The sequence below is a fragment of the Rhipicephalus microplus genome, chromosome 7 (genome assembly GCF_043290135.1).
Source record: "Rhipicephalus microplus isolate Deutch F79 chromosome 7, USDA_Rmic, whole genome shotgun sequence".
NCBI lineage: Eukaryota > Metazoa > Arthropoda > Arachnida > Ixodida > Ixodidae > Rhipicephalus > Rhipicephalus microplus.
Genome location: NC_134706.1, coordinates 10210336 through 10230570, shown reverse-complemented (window position 1 = coordinate 10230570; position 20235 = coordinate 10210336). Strand labels below are relative to the sequence as shown.

General features: G+C 42.3%; 1 protein-coding gene across 1 annotated transcript in view; it reads left to right on the top strand.

The window, feature by feature from the left end:
• Positions 1-769: 769 nt before the first annotated feature.
• The window catches only part of LOC119179422 (uncharacterized), a 109102-nt gene continuing 89636 nt past the window's right edge, over positions 770-20235 (top strand). Inside the window, exon 1 of the mRNA XM_075868638.1 lies at positions 770-904. The gene's annotated coding sequence lies outside the window, so the exon portion shown is untranslated. The remainder of the gene's footprint in view (positions 905-20235) is intronic.

Sequence of the window (20235 nt, the reverse complement as noted above, 5' to 3'; positions counted from 1 at the left end):
GTGCCATGGCTACCCTGCCCGGATTGTTGGCGCAGCAGCAGCGCGTGGCGGAGCCGCAACAGGAACTAACTTCCGCTCTTCGCCGGAAGCAGACGCACGGAATAAGCCAGCGCGTCGTCACGGTCGCCCCAGTGCACATCCGACGTCAATGAGCCGGAGTGCGTTCGTATTCGCCAGAAGTGTGCGCCTGTCCCGAGACGATGTCGCGCGTCCGGAACGTTATCACGCGACACAGTAACGTGAACGCCGAGCTCTTTCACTAAGCATATTTATAAGCTTTTCAAAGAGCCACGGACAACGTTGGGGTCGGGGCACCGCTCGAGTCCGCATTTGAATCTGGGACGTGCTACTCGCCCTTCGCGTTTTTTACCCGCGCAAAACAGCGAAATAAGGTGACTCGAATGCGGTGGCTAGCGTGACACGTATTTGTGATCTCACGCGAACGAAGTATTCTGTGCTCCAAGTGATCACGGACCACTAAGGAATTACTCGGGTACGTTCTACTGGACCCCGCCAAGAAGTTACGTATTCTGGTTGGTGATTCACGATCTACTTCCCCGCGAGTCAAGAACTCCTTGAACAGAACATCTCTTTTATACCTTGATCACTTCAACAGCTGGACAGTTCTGATTTCAACCGGCGCAACAGTTATCTGTCTGCTCCGTGACCTGGGCCCAACAGGTACGCTGTGTGGAACCTCTCCAATGACTGAAACAATTCGTTACTAGTTTTCACATTTACTTCGCAAGAATTTTATCAGCTTTAATAGCTGAAAGCATCTGGTATTGCTCAACTTCTTTAGTCAGCGGAAATCTGGTGCGCAGACGTAACGCCATCTCATCGCCCCGACTGCCGTGTGTGGTAGTCTCTCGGATTACTACCGAAGCTGACACAAAAGATCGGGGTAAGTTGAAGTTACGCGTTTTTTTTTTCTCGTACTGTCTACGTGATGTTGTGGTAGCGATTTCAAGATGCAACGCTTCGAGTAAAATTTTATGCTGTTGTACTCGTTGTTCATTTATTCATTAGTAAGCCCATCGCAGGCCCCGGTTCAAGCACTAAGAGATAGGACCGAAATGCAGTTAGTAGGACGAAGCACTATCAACAAGTTTGGCAGAAAGGACATTATCGTACATTTTTAGCACGCAAAGTGCGACTACAGAAGCTCGTGGAAGTTTTCATTTATTGAATAAAACAGCTTTATATGAAAGATAAAAAAATGTGATGGCCCTTGGCACAACCGAGAAATTGAATACGGTGTGGTACGGCAAAACGTAAGTTTTATTGAAGGTCGATTACGAACACACCTGAAAGTTGCTAACGGCTTTTCAATTGGTGATTGCTTTGTCATTAGACTATAGAAGTGTTTGCTAGGCGTAAGCAACGCCCCAGAATGGCCAGTGCTTAATATCTGAAGTGATAAGTCTAGTTTAATTCGTGGTACAACACTACAAAAGACGTGGTTAGCTCAAATAAATTGAAGGCTTTGTACTTTATATTAAATGCGAAGCATTTGTTTGCGTACTACAAGCACTGTTGTTATCTATCTATCTATCTATCTATCTATCTATCTATCTATCTATCTATCTATCTATCTATCTATCTATCTATCTATCTATCTATCTATCTATCTATCTATCTATCTATCTATCTATCTATCTATCTATCTATCTATCTATCTATCTATCTATCTATCTATCTATCTATCTATCTATCTATCTATCTATCTATCTATCTATCTATCTATCTATCTATCTATCTATCTATCTATCTATCTATCTATCTATCTATCTATCTATCTATCTATCTATCTATCTATCTATCTATCTATCTATCTATCTATCTATCTATCTATCTATCTATCTATCTATCTATCTATCTATCTATCTATCTATCTCCATCAATCCATCCGCCTAGGTCTGGGTGCTCTCATAATCACCTCCTGAACTTGGATTACAATAAGTTTACTTCGGGAGGCTAAGACGGTTCGCCGAATGTGACTCGCTGGTCATGACATGAATAATGTCACACTCTCGTCGCGTACGTCGGCAAACACTTCACAAAAAAAGTGGCACATACCCAGGGGCGGGTATGTGCCACAGGTGATAGAAATTTTATATCTATTCAGGAACGGTGGGAACACACCTGTGTAACTTTAACGCTTGAGCGTTAAGAAAAACCTGCCATAGGCAGCGTTGCCGGACGAATGCAAAGAATAGATGTCAGTGTCCCAGCAAGAATAGAATTTTAGCATTCTGTGTCGCAATGAAGTATTCTACCACGTGTTCGTGCCAGGCCGCGGATATACTTTTCAAATAGACCCTAATGTTCGCGTAACGTCAATTGTTGTAGCAGTACTGTCTATCAAAATTTTTAAACATTACATATGTTTATTTGAAATGACATGATACAGCCATCATGTGGGGGTTAAAGTAAGCTCTATTTAGGTGCCATCCGCTGAGGTTAATTTGTGTAGCAGTGTTGCGGGCTACTAACCTCGCGCGCACCAGCACAAGCACCACACTTCTTGTGTTGCGAATATTCATGTTGCTGTTGGCATAATTACGCAACTGTAAACAACCGCTAATATATAAAAAATATGTGGCTGTTGATCGTATGTGTGTGCTTGAATTTGTACATTTATCTAGCTCCACTTCATATCGTCTTGCTCAATAAAAAATAGAACCATATCGCCCTCCATCCGCATGTTTCGTATAACATCGATTCACAGCGTACGTGGGATCTATCGAATTTTTTTCTTATAACATGTAAGTGCTGTCGATGGGGCGACCATAATAAAAAGCATGGTAAAGGGCGTTAATTTCGAAATGTAAGTGCCTGAAAAAGAACGCATACATCTGGTGTTGCCCATCTGTTGCCGTATTCATAATATGCTAGATGCTGGTGTTCATTTTGTTCGCGCTCGTCAAGAATATCGTGCTTAAAAACAAACGCCAAATTCAATTTTTTCACTGACACCCAGACGTAAAGAACATCACCTAATCCTTTTTGATAAGCCATATACTACCAACGACGTTTGCTTAACGAAGTAATCTGTATTTCCCAATGTGTTTCTGAGAGATTACACATCATTCATAAAGTTGAAACACCCTGCTGCAGAACTTATGAATAATTGAATTCGCGCGTTCCACTTTAATCAAAAGAGTGGAATTGTCCTCCCACATTAACGGCAGAAGTTTCAGTAAATTTTTCGTGCTTTCTGTAACTGGTGTTCAATTACTCCACGTTCGATGGATAGGTACGTTATACTTACTGTAACTTGCTGCGTTTTCTCTTATGTTTTTTAGTTCTAATTCTCGATATCATGTTGGCTTGTTCATTAAAATTTTTCTACTTGATTCATTGTGTTAATTGTTTTTGACAGACATTGCTTGTTGTGCGAGTAGGAACAACGGCATTTCTTGTACTAAATTTTCGTACGAGTTCCCACTTCATTATGTAATATTTTTTTGGCTCTGAGGCTAAATGAATAAATAAAATAAATAAATGAATGCGTAATAAACAAACAAACAAACAAACAAATAAATAAATAAATAAATAAATGAATAAATAAACAAATATTTAAATGAATAAATAAATAAAGCATCTTTGCACTATTAGGACTAAGCCTGAAGGAACATCAGAGCTGAGCTTTTATATTTTTATTCACTTTATTTCTCGTTCTTTCGTTCTCACTGTTTTTTCACATCAGTTTATCACTGTTTCTTCTGGTTTATTTTTTTTTCGCACCACATTATTACTTTTTCTTTTATAGCTCTTTGTTTTTCTCTTCCACTTTCTCTATTTCTCGCTTCATTTTTCTTTCTAGCTTGTCTATCTTTCTGAATCAGTTTCTTCATCACTCACCCTTTGTTTGTCTACATTTTTCTTTTTCTGTCTAGCTCTCTGTTTTTTTATCTATTTTTGTTTATTTTTGTTTCTTTCTCTCTCTGCCTATTTTATCCTCTCTGTTTCAGTATATTTATGTCCTTATTTTCTCTCTCTCTCTCTTTTCTTTCTTTGCACAAGTTCTTGTACCTATCCGAATGTTTGCATCCCACGCCAGCCGAATCGGCACATTCTTTTTGCGGGTCAAGCAGAGTATGAAGAAAAAGAAGACAGCGCGTTGCGGCCGAGTTATCGCATTCATGACAATGGTACATTTCTACGCAACGGACGAAGTTTTTCCTCACGAAGATATTTGACTGTTCTTACTCGCTAGTGGGGCTTCCCAATTCGTGTGGTGCGTATGTGAGAGAGTTTTTTTTAGTTCGCCGGACAAAAAACCAATTTGCCACACAGCTTCGATGTCAGTAAAAGATAAAACAAACACTGCGGATTCAAGATGCCGTGAGTGGTGTTAGAGAAAGCGGAGCAGCAAGTCTGCTTTAGCCAAACGTGTCCGTTACTTTGGGTGAATCAATCTGAATCCTTGAAACGTTATGGTGCATTGTCCTTGCGAACGTTTAAGTTAAGTTCGTCTTGCCTTAAGTTTAGCTCCTTGCTCTAGCGAAGCGTGAGAAAAGCAGAATGAATTTTATCTGCTCATAGGCAGCGTAATTTATCTGCTTCCAAGGGTGATAAATTCCAAGGACTGTCATATGTTTGCGATGGCATTAATAAGGAACAGCATGCTAATATTTACGGACAAAGTTCTCTCATGGGGAATGTTTGAATGAACCGATCGCATTGAAATGAATTATTCTATTCGCATTTTCAAAGCCACTTTTTAAACTTTATATATACGCCTCTCGAGAATACTTTGAGAATGTGGGATTCAATAAAGAAGGTAAATCGGACGTTTCTGATTGATTTCATATAGATAGAGCGAGACTAAACAACTTCCTGACCGTTCAGAACAATCTGAATGATGAAAAGGGACAACTTAGATGGTGAAACAAAATGTCACACTCTGTCTGCGACAGGGGCAGTCAATGCAAAACAGTCATTAGGACATGCGCTCGTATTTTGTGTCATAATCATGTGGTGGTTTGGGGACGTTAAACCCCACAAATCAAATCTTCGTATTTAGTCTAAGTGAAAGATAATTGTTAAGGCATTTGGTTTCATCATTACGCATACGCTACTGCTAGTATCGATTTAGCATGCCTCAATCATCGGACGCGTTTCGTCATTTCTATATGCTATTTATCGTCACCGTCATCGTAATTTATGCCCTGCCGCGGTGTTCTAGTGGCTAAGGTACTCGGCTGCTGACCCGCGAGTCGCGGGATCGAATCCCGGCTGCGGCTGCTGCATTTTCAATGGAGGTGGAAATGTTGTAGGCCCGTTTGCTCAGATTTGGGTGCGCGTTAAAGAACCCCAGGTGGTCAACACTTCCGGAGCGCTTCACTGCGGCGTCTCCCATAATCATATGGTGGTTTAGGAACGTTGAAACCCCACATATCAATCATCAATCAATCATGTTATTGTCCTTTATTCTGTACGGGTTCGCACGCCCTGTTGTTTAGAATGAATGAATTTAGAAACAACTCACTCAGCATCTTGTTAACCTGAACACACAGCGCTTTCATAGCAGCGTAGGCAGCAGAAAGAGAGAGAACTCTTTATTGAAAAGCAGATAATTAAGCCAGCATATGCAAATCGATGACTTGCTACTCTGCGTGGAGAAGGAGATTGGAGATTGAAAGTTACGACAGAGAGAGAGAGAGAGAAATAATTAAGGGAATATGAATGATAGGCACGAATAGACGGTGAAACCGTCCAGAACACGACATCCTATTCGGGCTCTTTTTCTATCAACAGAAATATTAACCCCGTGACGGGTGAGTTAAATGGGGCACTTAACAATATGATTTAGCATTTTACGAATCCTGTGGTATAGACAGCCATAGTGTTCCTGTTTCGCAACAGAAAGCCGCTTCGACAAGTAATCAAAATGCGTTCATAGATCGAATTTTTAGCCGGTGAATAAGCGTCACTTCAAACAAGACAAAAAGATATTGCTCCGGGCTCATCCTTTCGAGATATTCGTTGCTTGTTTGCGCTGACATGCATTTTTCAAACACCAGCTAACTGCCCCAGAAAGAAGTCCCATTTCTCGGTGATACTTGACGAAGAAAAATATTAATAAGACTCGACGAGACATTTGTATGCAATGTTGGAGGTTTCATGGGAAAGCATTTGCCGCCTGAAAATAGGTAAAGTTAGTAATGCTAGCTGAGTAAGTAATGCTGGATTTAGTAATTTGACCTGGTTGTCTCAGCATTTAGCTCTAAAAGAACGTACGAAGGCAGGAACGCAAACCAAGGCGCTGACTTGCAACGAAGCACCCGCCATGGTGGTTTAGTGGCTAAGGCAGTCGGCTGCTGACCCGCAGGTCGCGGGATCGAATCCCAGCTGCGGCGGCTGCATTTTCGATGGAGGCGGAAATGTTGTAGGCCCGTGTGCTCAGATTTGGGTGCGCGTCAAAAAAACCCAGGTGGTCGACATTTCTGGAGCGCTTCACTACGGCGTCTCCTATAATCATATGGTGGTTTAGGAACGTTGAAACCCCACATATCAATCATCAATCAATCATGTTATTGTCCTTTATTCTGCACGGGTTCGCACGCCCTGTTGTTTAGAATGAATGAATTTAGAAACAACTCACTCAGCATCTTGTTAACCTGAACACACAGCGCTTTCATAGCAGCGTAGGCAGCAGAGAGAGAACTCTTTATTGAAAAGCAGATAATTAAGCCAGCATATGCAAATCGATGACTTGCTACTCTGCGTGGAGAAGGGGATTGGAGATTGAAAGTTACGATAGAGAGAGAGAGAGAAAGAGAGAGAGAGAGAGAAATAATTAAGGGAATATGAATGATAGGCAAGAATAGACGGTGAAACTGTGCAGAACACGACATCCTATTTGGCTCTTTTTGTATCAACAGAAATATTAACCCCGTGACGGCTGAGTTAAATGGGGCACTTGACAATATAATTTAGCATTTTTCGAATCATGTGATATAGACAGCCATAGTGTTCCTGTTTCGCAACAGAAAGCCGCTTCGACAAGTAATCAAAATGCGTTCACAGATCGAATTTTTAGCCGGCGAATAAGCGTCAGATCAAACAAGACAAAAAGATACAACTCCGGGCTCATCCTTTCGAGATATTCGTTGCTTGTTTGCGCTGACATGTGTTTTTCAAACATCAGCTAACTGGCCCAGGAAGAAGTCCCATTTCTCGGTGATACTTGAAGAAAAATATTAATAAGAATCGACGAGACATTTGTATGCGATGTTGGAGGTTTCATGAGAAAGCATTTGCCGCCTGAATAATAGGTAAAGTTAGTAATGCTAGCTGAGTAAGTAATGCTGGATTTAGTAATTTGACCTGGTTGTCTCAGCATTTAGCTCTAAAAGAACGTACGAAGGCAGGAACGCAAACCAAAGCGCTGACTTGCAACGAAGCACCCGCCATGGTGGTTTAGTGGCTAAGGCAGTCGGCTGCTGATCCGCAGGTCGCGGGATCGAATCTCGGTCACGATGTTAGCATTTTCAATGAAGTTGAAAATTCTTCAGGCCCGTGTGCTTAGATCCATGTGCACGTTGAAGAACCCCAAGTGGTGGAAATTCGCGGAGCCCTCCACTATGGCGTCTCAAAATCATATGGTGATTTTGGGACGTTAAGCCCCCATAAATATTATTACTGCTAACAACGAAGCTCCTGTTAGCCCGTTACAACGAATGTAGCTACCAGCTGTATTTCATTGGTTCAATTACATTATAGAAATACCGTTATGAGTGGGTCTATCTCCCACCTCAAGTCTCACATAAACTACAGCAAAGAGTTAAGCGTCCCGTCGATCTCACTCCTTCCAAAGTACACATCATTCCTATGGGGTTTACTACAACATGTTGCTTCTATGCATCATTTTTTATTTTATTATTATGTCCTTGCAAACGCGGTGCGGCGTGTACGTTGGCTGAATGACTATAAAATCACGTGTCTGATCTGCATTCATTCTTTGGTGCCATCTGTAACCGCTTATTTCTGCTCCATTTACGAGTGAAATTGTTTTATTTTGATATGCGGGCACTCATTTCGAAGACATGCTTATACCCGTAAAAGAACATTGCGAGGCTTGTTACCGCCGAAACTCCCAACTAGAATCACTGTTGAACATAAGAACTTGATCTGCCTTGACCGCAGCTTCTACGAAGACCCTCTCATCACTGCAACCGTTAGCAGACGTGTTTGTTGTGCCTTAGCGAAGAATTTCAGCGTTGCAAATGAGCAAGTTCCAATTAATATTCGGGAAAAGAAACTAATATGACCAAAACTATGTTCGGCTGCATTGAAAGGCGAATGGTACTCTCTTGACGTTTCCACTGCTTCTAGCGTATAATAAAGAAGTAGTTTGGGAACAATACTAAAGATGTTTTGCGTTTATGTTTCAGTTATAAGCATAGTATACTCGGAAATGCATCTGCTGTCGGTACGTCAAAAGGCACTTCTCATAATTTCTTATGTCGCTTTTTTTATGTCTGTGCCATCTGAGCTTGGGCTTTCAAATAAGTTCAAAAATTAATGCATTTGTAGGCTCTTTTTTTGTAACCCTAATGGCTGCTTCGGCCTGAAGCGTCTTAAGTGTGCACGACAAGCCCTTCGAAGAAGCCGCATATATCAAACGTTCACCTTTTTTTTTTTTACTCCGGCGAGTATCTAAATTTTCAGATCCCTTCTGGGTGCTTACCAAAGCTAAAACTTCGGCTGAGCCTCACCTCATACCTAATGCTCGAAGCAGACCAAATAAAACTATCAAAAAAGGAAAAAAAAAACCGCTGCAGCCTCTCTCTTGGATTCAGACCTGGAGAGCTGTAACGGGATACGGGCTTCCCGCACCGTCAGCAGAAGGAGTACTCGATAAAGGATGAGGATAAAGAAATAATGCCGAGTAAAAAGTTATGTTCGACACGAGAAGTAGAAGTGGAAGATGGAACGAAGACAAACTTCGATGAAGAAAGTTTACCCGTGAGTTGAGTGTATGCGTTCGAGAGTATACGTCGCCTTCGATTTGAGGTACTTTTTTTTGTTCGTTGCTTTCAGAGCTCCGAAGATGGAAACGGCACTTTCCGTAACATTCGCGAGAGAGAACTTGAGACGGCGGTCGGCACTTTTTAGTGATAATGAATGGCCTCAAAAGTTTTTCACGACGGGATGCCATTTAAAACCACCGGCACTTGCAGCCGCGTTTCCGGATTTCAAATATTGCAGGCCTAAACAATTATCGGACGCTGTTTCCTGTCGTTTCATTGAATTTTTTCTTATATGATAAATAGTGATACTCGCACGTTGATTTCAGAATTAAAGCCTAAGGTGTGCCTTCTTAACGTGTGTTTGCGTGCGCACTGTTCTTAACTAATTAAATATTTATACAACGCTTGCCTCTGGAAGTGATTCACTGTGCTTTAAATGTAACCATGATTTATGACTTGTTATTTCATTTTTTCAGCAAAACTTTATTACTATCTGGTTTAGATGGAGATGAAATGCTATAGTACCGCGTACTTGGACATAAGTGCACGTTGAAAAACCCCAGGTAGTCGAAATTTCCATAATGGCTCGCCTCCAAATATTGCGGTTGTCGCCCTTAAATCTAGAAAATTATTCTTAATAGTATGAATAATATTTAAAATAATAATAACAACAAAACAAAAAACAATGCTATACAAGCCTAAATCTGTTCTAAAATATTTCTGTATTAGAAGTATAGTTTTAGCAGTCTCAGAACAATGCAGAATTAGCCGGACATTCAATGAAAAAGATCACTGGAAGGAACATGACAGCAATGTATCCTAAAAGGCTTGTTGTTAATGACAGCATCGACGAATGCTTCAAAAATACCATTAAAGAGACATTATTGCGAAAATTCATATAGAAAGGTGTCAGATAAATAACCCTTCATTCGCCCAGCATGGCTGAGAGAATTCATGGCGGCCAGAATACCAGAACTGCCTTAAATAATGCAGTTAAAAAAGCGTCATACGTTTCAATTTATTGTAATTATTTATCCATGAGCGCTAAATCAACATTTCAATTCATAACAAGAAAAACGCAGGGGACATAATGAATGTTCTGTCCACCTGTTGCCCTTCGAAGCAAAAACATTTTACGTCACCACGACCATCATGAGCACTCTGCGTACCGAAGTGCACGTGTTTGTGAAAAAGGTATACTGACGCAACGCAAGGCAATGAAAACAAGAGGCCCTGGGAAAAGCCTCACTTTCATGTGTGTTTATTTGAAAAAAGGGTCATTTTTATACAGGTACGTGTTTACATTAGCGCTGGATAATTGCGTACAATCACATCTTTGTGTAATTGTGCTCTAAAAAAAATTGTGCCTCTACATTACGCGGGGTTGCAGATGCATCACTGATACATACATCTCGATAAGAATTCATGAAATGACGCTCTTTCGTGGCGCGATGAGGTTTTTTTTTTTACTGTACCATCCATCAAGTTCGCCTTGCGTTGCATGTTAAACACCACCTAGCTGAACAACATCTTTTAACACGATACCGTTAAAGAGATCGTTTTATGCTGTCGGATGCCTTCGTTCTCGCGGTCTTCTTCCGTCAAGGGGACAGTGCTACGCAGAAGATTTGCCTAGCGGCTCCCTTCGCTCGGCGCTTGCGTGGTTCGCCGACTAATTTGGCCCGCCCGACAAAACCCGGAACCCGTAGACGGGGCTACAGCTATAGCGATGTCGCGCGAGATGCGTTCATAAGCGCGCCAGTGGTTCGTTTCGTTCACGCAGGCGTGAATAACGCCGTGGTCATCCAACAGCGCCACACTTTCCTTCCCCGTGTTTTTTTTTTACTCGGATGCCTATGAGTGCGCCCGAATGACTTGACTTGGCTCGCAGCGGCTGTGGCTACGCGCTCGGTTGACTGCCGGCCACAAAAAGGGTGGAACCTGGTTAATTAAAGCCGAAACACAAGCTTGTGGAGAGCGGGCGCGGGACAAACATGAAACCCTCTCCACCTCTCTCCTTCCTGGAACAATCCTTCGTACATAAACTGCTCCCACTCTTTTGTGCAGTGAACAGCCGTATGAGAACGCGAAAGTTAGGTTGGTTATGGCCACGGGCGTGCCACGAGAAAGAAAAAAGGATGAAGTTTGGAAGCTTTGTACTTCGCGAAGTTTGGTGGTAGAACTCTTGTTTAAGAGACGCGAAAGCAATTAAGCCCGTTCGTTTTATAATGAAGACGAATGGCTAGCGAATATGTTCAGAAAAAAAATGTTTTGAAAAACGTCGCAGTCAAGTAATACCAGTTCCCGTGCATTAAAACGAAGCATAAAGTGGAAAGAACGTAATATGCTTATCGTAATATGCAAAATCGTCTTGTGTTTCGAACACAGTGTTAAAGAGTCTAGGAGCGGTTGGTGTAGGTTTATCTCAGAAATAGGTTTTACTCCCTTAAAAAACATGAGAAACAGAAGAAGAAAGGGACGCGACGTACTCATACTTACGATCGAATTTTATAGTTGTGAAGATGGCATGACATATGCAGTGAACAAAAAGCCAGCATCAACGGATTGGCCTTGAAAGGCCGGAAACGCTGCCGCCGCCATTTCCCTTTCAAGTAATAATTGTCTTGCAAACCGCAAGTACGACTGACGGATGGCTTCCGTATCCACGTGTTTTGCGCTGTCTCGTATACCTCGATGGTTTCACAAATTTCGGTGATCAGCAACGTTATGGTGGCGTCATACGAGACGTCATCACATGATGGTGACTTTTGCATCACTCGCGTTGCCCCGACGCCAGGGTATGCCGACGCCGATGGCCAACTTTGGCGTTTGATTAGGTATCTGAGGCTTTCACTTAAAAAAAATTATTATGAGTCTTTCGCGAACTCGCGTACTACATGCTGTTAGAGCCTAGTTATGTTTCTTCCAATGCCGATGTGCTTGCAATGGTGCACCGTTTACAGAAAACGAATCGCAAGGTTGCAAAGAACGTTTTTGGAGTGAAGCTCCTTATGACGTGTGTCTGTCGCTCCTCCTCCTCCTCCGTATGTATGTATGTATGTATGTATGTATGTATGTATGTATGTATGTATGTATGTATGTATGTATGTATGTATGTATGTATGTATGTATGTATGTATGTATGTATGTATGTATGTATGTATGTATGTATGTATGTATGTATGTATGTATGTATGTATGTATGTATGTATGTATGTATGTATGTATGTATGTATGTATGTATGTATGTATGTATGTATGTATGTATGTATGTATCTATGTATGTATGTATGTATGTATGTATGTATGTAGAGAGAGAGAGAGAGAGAGAGAGAGAGATAAAGATGCAAGGAAATGCAGGGAGGTTAACCAGACGCACATCCGGTTTGCTAGCCTGCACTGGTGAAGGAATAAAGGGGAGAAAAGAGGTTGCAGAGAGATGAGAAGGTACACACAATCACGAGCACACTCGGGGAGCACACACAGTCTACAGGCGTCGCTCAGGTTTGTTGACTTTAGGTAAATTAGCAGTGCTTTAGTTGCTTTCTGCGCAACTTAGGCAGATGCCCAAGGTCCCAGTATCTTCTGCACACAAAATGGTCCGGGGTCAAGTTGATTCAAAACCATCCGGAGCTGGCATCGCTGTGTGTCGTAGCAAGCGCAGCTGCACAGGACGTGTTCGATGATCTCTTCAGCTCCGCAGTAGTCACATGTAGGAGTGTCTGCCATACCAATGCGAAAGGAGTACACCTTTGTATGTATGTATGTATGTATATATTTATGTATGAATCCACAGGTGGCACATACCCACTCTAGAGTGGGTATGTGCCACAGGGGTTGCGAGATGGGAGATGGTGGTACTTGGAGTGTTCACTAGATGGACGCACGGCGGACGCATGGACCAACGGAAAACAGAATAGCAGACGGGCGGACGGATGGATGGACGGACTCACGGACGAACAGACGAATGGATGGACTCACGGACGGAAGCATGGACAGACGGACGGATGCATAGATTGACACATGGATGGTTGCGCGGACGAACGGAATCAAGAACGAACGGAAAGGCGGAAGCACGGACGGGCTGACAGACGCTTCACCCCACTCATAATCATTCACTCTGTGGATATGCATTGATTCTTTTCGCCACAGGTGTTCAAAGCATAACAGGTAGCAGAATTTTATCGCAGCAGGTCAAATTTTCAACACTGCTGATTGCTGTGAAAGTTTGTTATTTATCTATGCCGCGTCATGTTCACGAAGGTATAAGATGTGTGAACCAGTAAGAACTAGTCATGTTTCTTCCAATGCAGGTGTGCTTGCAATGGTGCACCCTTTACAGAAAACAAATTGAAAGGTTGCAAGGAACAAAAACACTTTTTGCCAAAGGTGTCCGAAACATAACAGGTAGCAGAATTTTATCGCAGCAGGTCAAATTTTCAACACTGCTGATTGCTGTGAAAGCTTGTTATTTATCCATGCCGCTTCATGTTCACGAAGTTATAAAATGTGTGAAACAGTAAGAACTAGTCATGTTTCTTCCAATGCAGATGTGCTTGCAATGGTGCGCCCTTTACAGGCAACAAATTGCAAGGTTGGAAGGAACAAAAACACTTTTTGCCAAAGGTGTCCGAAACATAACAGGTAGCAGAATTTTATTGCAGCAAGTCAATTTTTTAACACTTCCGATGGTTGTGAAAATTTGTTATTTTTCTATTCCTCTTCATGTTCACGAAGTTATAAACTGTGTGCGACAGTAAGAGTTAGTTATGTTTCTCCCAATGCAGACTTGCTTGCAATGGTGCACCCTTTACAGGAAACAAATTGAAAGGTTGCAAGGAACAAACAAGTTTTTCGCCACAGGTGTCCGAATTGTTTTGAAAGTATGCTATTTATCGGCGCCTCTTTATGTTCACAAGTTATGAAAATTGTGCGATAGTAGGAACTAGAGAAAATATCTAATGAGTCGCACGAAAGTGGCACGATAGAGCCTGCATTCACGTGGTTGTACCTATAAATAAATAAATAAATAAATAAATAAATAAATAAATAAATAAATTCTTTTTATTGAATTTATATATAGGTGAGGCAATCACTGTTTTGTTCCGCACCGTACAAAATAAGCATACAAGACGTTTCGAAACAATGGTCTTTCTGGCTAGTATGTAGTCGATTACAAAAGAGGATAGTACGTCATCTACAGGCTACTTGAAATTTATACAGTTGAATAAAGCTAACCATAACAAAGACAATAAGTCGGCAGAATGTCATCGCTAGCATTGAATAATTTAACAATAGTTTGATATCAGAAATCTACACAGCCTTACCAAAAGTTTATTCGGCATGACGATACCACCTGCTGTGATAATGAGCCATCGCATAATATTGAGGTCATTACTGGTGAACATACATTCACATTTGTCCAGTGATTGCTAGGTGAACTCTATCACTAGCCTCGTGCACAGGACAGCTCTTTAATATAACAAAGAAGAATTACTAGCAGGGCACCACAAAATTGTTGTAAACAGCAAATACATGTTCGCGTAGTTTAAAACGTTGAAAGTTACCCGCAAACAACAAATAAAAAATATATTCTGTCCTCATTTACACAGCAAGAGTTGAAGAATGAAGTGAGGAGAATCAGTTGGTGCTACACAACATATACAATCAAGTACCACATAACATACCTCATACAACGTCGAACGTTTATATATCAAATCAGTGGGCTGACTAGGTTATCTGTTGATAAAAATAATGCGCTAGAACATCGACGCAGGAAATGGGTTCCTAGCTGCATAAAGAGTTCCGTCGATTGTTATTATCGAAGACATTCGAAAAATCTCACCCACATCCCGAAACTGTCGTCAGTTTTAGCGAGATTCAGAACAAAATGTTGCCTTGGACAATTTGCTTCACACTGTTCAAAATATGTTTCCACGTTCATCAACAGGAGGCAGCGTAAACATTTAGTACGAGGGGTGACTCAAGAGATGCACACATTTCACACTCTTCACTAAGAATTGAGAGTGCTCGTTTTGTATACACTCCAGCCCGCTAGATTAAACGCCTACTTTATTTTCTGTCGTGTTTCTGCATACGCGGCACGAAAACGAGATTCGAACAAATCAAATGCGTAGTGCTGTAGATCAGCGCTACGGCTCTTTCGCTCTTCAAATATCCTCGCGGCAAATCGTGTTACCTTGCAAAAGAAGCGGGCTGTTTTCGTTCCCATTCAGCACACCGGCGATCGCAGCTTCAAAGGGACACTCGGCGAAGCGCAAACGTAAAAATGATGATGCGCAAATCAAATTCTCATGCTCCTTTGTCTCGACAGCCCGGGAAAGGTTTTCCAAATTTCCAGGACGCTCGCCGACAAATGCGTAAACAGAGTGACCCAATACAGAGTGGCTCGAATGGTGCTTTGATCGCGAAATGTGCACCTAAGGACGGATGCCATCGTGGTACGAGAACGCGCAAGCTATCCTGCCAGGCACTGAGAAGGCCGGATGAAAAAGGCGACAGAGGCAGATGCGAGAAACACGCACTGAGATGACGCGAGGCCACCGGAATGGGTGGATTGGGTCACAAAGTATAAAGGATGAAACCGGAGAATCGCGAAAGGACTCGAGAACCTCCCCTAGTGGGTCGGATGCCCAATGAAAGCGATATATTTTCATCTCGATAGTTGCCAATATAGGATGTGCGACTCTGACAGATGCTCTAGCTGCTCCGAAAGACATTCTCCCGTAGAGTACCATCATTTCTGACATACCGAGTCTTCTTTGTTTTTTATTTCCGCCCCTTTTTGTCACTTCGTATTTGTTTTATTGGACGCGTGCATGTGAAGTTTCTTGCCCAAATGTGCCCTTTCGCTATTCTCTCTCTTGTGATTTCCTTTTACTGACGTTTGTAGATGGCCAGAAATTCGTTGTATTAGTCTTTGTCAAAGTTTCTAGCATTCGGTCTTCGTTTGCAGTTCTTAGTTTCCGGTTTTCATGCCTTCTTGTTTTCCCGATATTGTTGTCGTCTGCCGCTGTCCTCCAGTTTGAGCAGACTACACGAGCAGGAGCAAATGACACGCGCTGAAATCTCCACTTCCTTACTTCGCCATTTATTTTTTACAACATTTTCGTGACACAGGCCTCGCGGAATACGTTGACGCGTCTTAGTTTTTATCTGCTCGCCGAAGCGAGACGTTTCCGTTTCCTAGTCGTAATGGAGCCGTGCTCTTTTCACAGTTTCGGAGGAGGTGTCGGTTCGCGAAAAAAGCTCCGCTTCCTCCGAGCTATAGTCGGAGCTTATTCAAAGCTCGCGCGGCGGCACAATGGGGCATTTTACGATTGTTCCCGCGCTGCGCAGACTGATGTGTTCATTGTCTCCATTGTGCGGCACTGGAGCAGGAGACGGTTGATGGAGTCAGCGGAATCTGTTTTAAGCCGTCGCCTTCGCGCAGTAATAAGGCTAGCTGGAAACGAAAAGAGAGACACACGGCATTTCGTGCTAAGACATTGAGTCGAAACTTTTTTCTCCCCACAATGCTAGAAAAAGCTGCGCAGCCTTGAGATGGAAAGGAAAAGGCTCAGAACTTCCGCAGCATAAATAAATAGTTTTCATTGTTGTGCGCTGTCGAATCACTGCCGATGACCTCGTTTTTTAACTGGTATCAGCTTTCTTGAAGAACTGACGCGAAATTTTGAAGGCGGGATTACTTGTGGGATAGATTTTTGTAAACACACTTGCATCCTCCACGAAATATCTACGGATAATATAAAATAGAGCATATTTAAAATGAACTTCGAACTGGGTTTCGTGGCTCCGCGTGCGAAGCGGTTGGTGGTTTACACAAAGGTTTTTGCGTAAACCACCAACCGCCACTTTCGTCGTGAGTTTGTGTTGGCCGCCACGATCCTTGTGAGCACTTTCTCCTAGCAGTCGTTTCCAGCGCAAAAGAAGCTTGCACGGAAGTACATAGGGTGGTGTACTTGTCTCAGCACCGCAATTTTCGGGGTCACGCATATTTACCATGTCTCGGAAGAAGCCTTCGTTGAAAAGAGTTGTCAACGCGGTGCTCATTTGCGCGTGGCTTTCGATGCTTGCGTTGCCGGCTACGCTTACACGAAAACCACTCTTGCTCGAGTAGAAATATGGCTAACAATCGCCATAATTTCTGAGAAGTCAAGGAAGCATCCATCCCTCAGTGGAACGCCAGTGGACTGAAACCGCGTATTTTCGGACTTTCGTCAGTTAGAGCGGCGGTGAACGTGCTCGAAGTCGTCAGCATTTGTGAGCCCAACGCGTGTGCGTGCTCTCCTCTCTCTCGCTTTTTCCATCTTTCAAACTCCCTAATCCCTATCCCTAGTGTAGGGTAGCATACCGTTCGTTCCAGACTGGTTAACATCCCTGCCTTTTCTTTTCCTCTTGTTCTCTCTTCTCTGGGTCCCGCCTCACTTGGCACTCTCTGAAACCGAAACTGCGACTGAGTAGGCTAAAACCATCTCAAAATAACTAACACTCGCACGCTCGAACAAACGACCATTACAGCCGTGATAGGTGGTTCCTTAACTACTCATTGCAACAGAAAAAAAAATAAGGTGCGAAACTTTTCTGTGGGTGCTTGTGTCATGGAAGCCAAACATTCTTGGACGTTCCGGAAATACAGAAATAATCTGCAGAGAAGTGTGTTCGACGCGCCTGTTATTGTCCAAGCACGTGACTTTCTTATCCCGAGGGCTACGCTTATGGGCAGGTAATGCGTAAATATTTCATATAGAAGCTTATTATGACTAGAGCTCTACGTGTTTTTCAAGCTTGATAGTCAACATTTTTATGCACGCAACAGAAAAACTGAGCGTGGGCCCATCCGACCCGCGGTGAAGGTAAAGCAGGCTTTTAGCACTCCTCCACCCAAAGTAATATTAAATATTTAAATGAAATAAAACATTTATTTAGTTGATAGATAAGTATTCCAACAATTTTTATTACTTTATTTGTAATCATCAATATTGCTCGAAATACCTGCCCTCTCCACATGCTGAGATGAAGGCACATTTTTTTTAACACACACACACACACGAAAGAATCTTTTCATAATACACAAAAACGAGGAACTTAGATCACTCCCCCATTTTCGTAAAAAAGATCGTGAATTCAGGAGAATTGAAGGCGTTGCCTTTACTTTTCCTATACTCCGCAAACTACAAAAGACGTATCCAAGATTATACAACCCTGGTAATCGTTGACACTACTGTTACCAGCTGGGCAATATAAATAGGTGCACCATGTGGAAACGTACATTGTTTTCCTAATCATCTATCTTCGGAAAGTGAAATGCACCATGATGTTTATTACATTGTTATGACATAAAAACATAATGCACTGTGTTCATATCAAATATAACATTTTAATTATTTTTGGCTGTATTGTTTAACAGTAATAACAGTAGGTATATTAGTCAACAACATACTGTATCGTTCATTTGAGAAGCAACACGACGCAATAGCAAAGGACAAAAACCTCCCTGAAACACTCGCATCGCGGCACCAGATTAAGGTATAGGGGGCATGCAGCACGTACTAGTTAAAACGTTTATCCAGTAAATTTTTTAATGAGGTAAATGTACACTCTTTATATGACTACGTTTGATGTATTACGCGATAAAAACATTTCTCGCGGATGCTGTTCGCGTGTTGACATGTGTTTCTGTAAACAGTGTTGCTGTAAAAATCTTAAAAAAAAAAACAAATGTAATATATTTTGAAGGAGTCTTCTGAACAAACTCACACTTGAGTAACGCATCCGTATACTTCAAACTTTGATGCTTCAAAAGATTTTTTTCAAAAAAAGAAATCGTTTTCTCATTACCGACAAATAGAATGGTCAATTTATTTGTTTATATTTTTACACAGAACATGCAAAAAATTGAAACAAGCAGTAGCCATCGCATCTACTCGAAAAAGCTTTTGCGTCGTTGTCTATTTTTTTTTTCTCGTTTCCCGCCAGATGCGTGCGTCGCGCGGAGCGGTCTGGCTTTTCCTGTGATTAGATCTGATGGAGTGGGGCGTGTCACTTTTTGTGTGTTTCACTACGTAATATCGCGTCCTCAGCGGTATGTATGAGTGTGCGGTAGTACGTAATGCGAGCGGGGAAGGGGGGGGGGGAGGCATTCGTGGCGAAGAGCACCGCTTTTGAATTCCACAAATGTCGCGGCGTGTTAAGGAACGCCACAAACCCGCGCTCGGCGCAAGACGCTTCATTCCAATTCAAAACGCGCTGTCGCGAATATACACGCATTTTCGTAATTTTCGTTGCACGGTTTTTTTCCCCCTTCTACTTCAAAGAGCGCGCGGTAGGCCGTCTTGTGTTGCACCTCGTTAGTTGTGTTCAGCGCTGTTGGAAGCTCGAGGCGGATCTTCCAGTCGCTTCTGCGCTTAACAACCCTACTGCGTTCCACTCTCACTTATCTAACACTATTGTATAGTTGCGTTACGCGATCGTGAATGGAAAATGTTAGTACTCGACAAAACTAGCTTATTCGCAATTTTTTTTTGTGGGTTATCATAACGCTTTCCAAATATATGATAGTGCAACTTCTAGGTGGTCGCAAATGACTTTCTATGCCAACTACGCGATCTGCGCTGCCGGCTGCACTGCTACTGGAGTTAACGTTACTGCACAATTTCAAAGCGATATGGTCTAGATGCAGCGATGCAGCAGCAATGCTACGAAATCTCCTTATTACGTCGTGGTTGCGTGGCGAGAGTGCGTTACTAAATAAGAGTGATGTGGTGAATGAAAGAAAAAAAAAGCATCTTTGAAGGCGAAACGGTTTCATTCGCTGACGTGTGCTGCTGTAAGCAGTTTCCAAAAGTTTGAGAAAGAGCAAAATAATAGTACGAAATAAAAAACAAATTATAGGAACGAAGATTGCGTGAGATTAGATTACCCTGTTTTCTGACATCTTCCCAAATCTGACTGACGAAGAAATTGGGGTTACTTCTTTGTTTTGTTTTATTTCTTTGTGGGCCTGGAAAACGAAAAGAGCGATAGCTTGCGCCACAGCTGCTGTATTTTTTTTTCTTGGTTTAGACCTTCGCACTGTATGTTACAAATATTTTGACTCACCCTTTAGACTGCTGACGAAAAAAGAAAGACTATGACGTCGTCTGGCAATGTCAGGCATGCGACGAAGCTTGTGTGCGCAAGATCTGAGTAGGAGGATTGGAAGTTTTTCAGAACCACGGAAGATGGGATG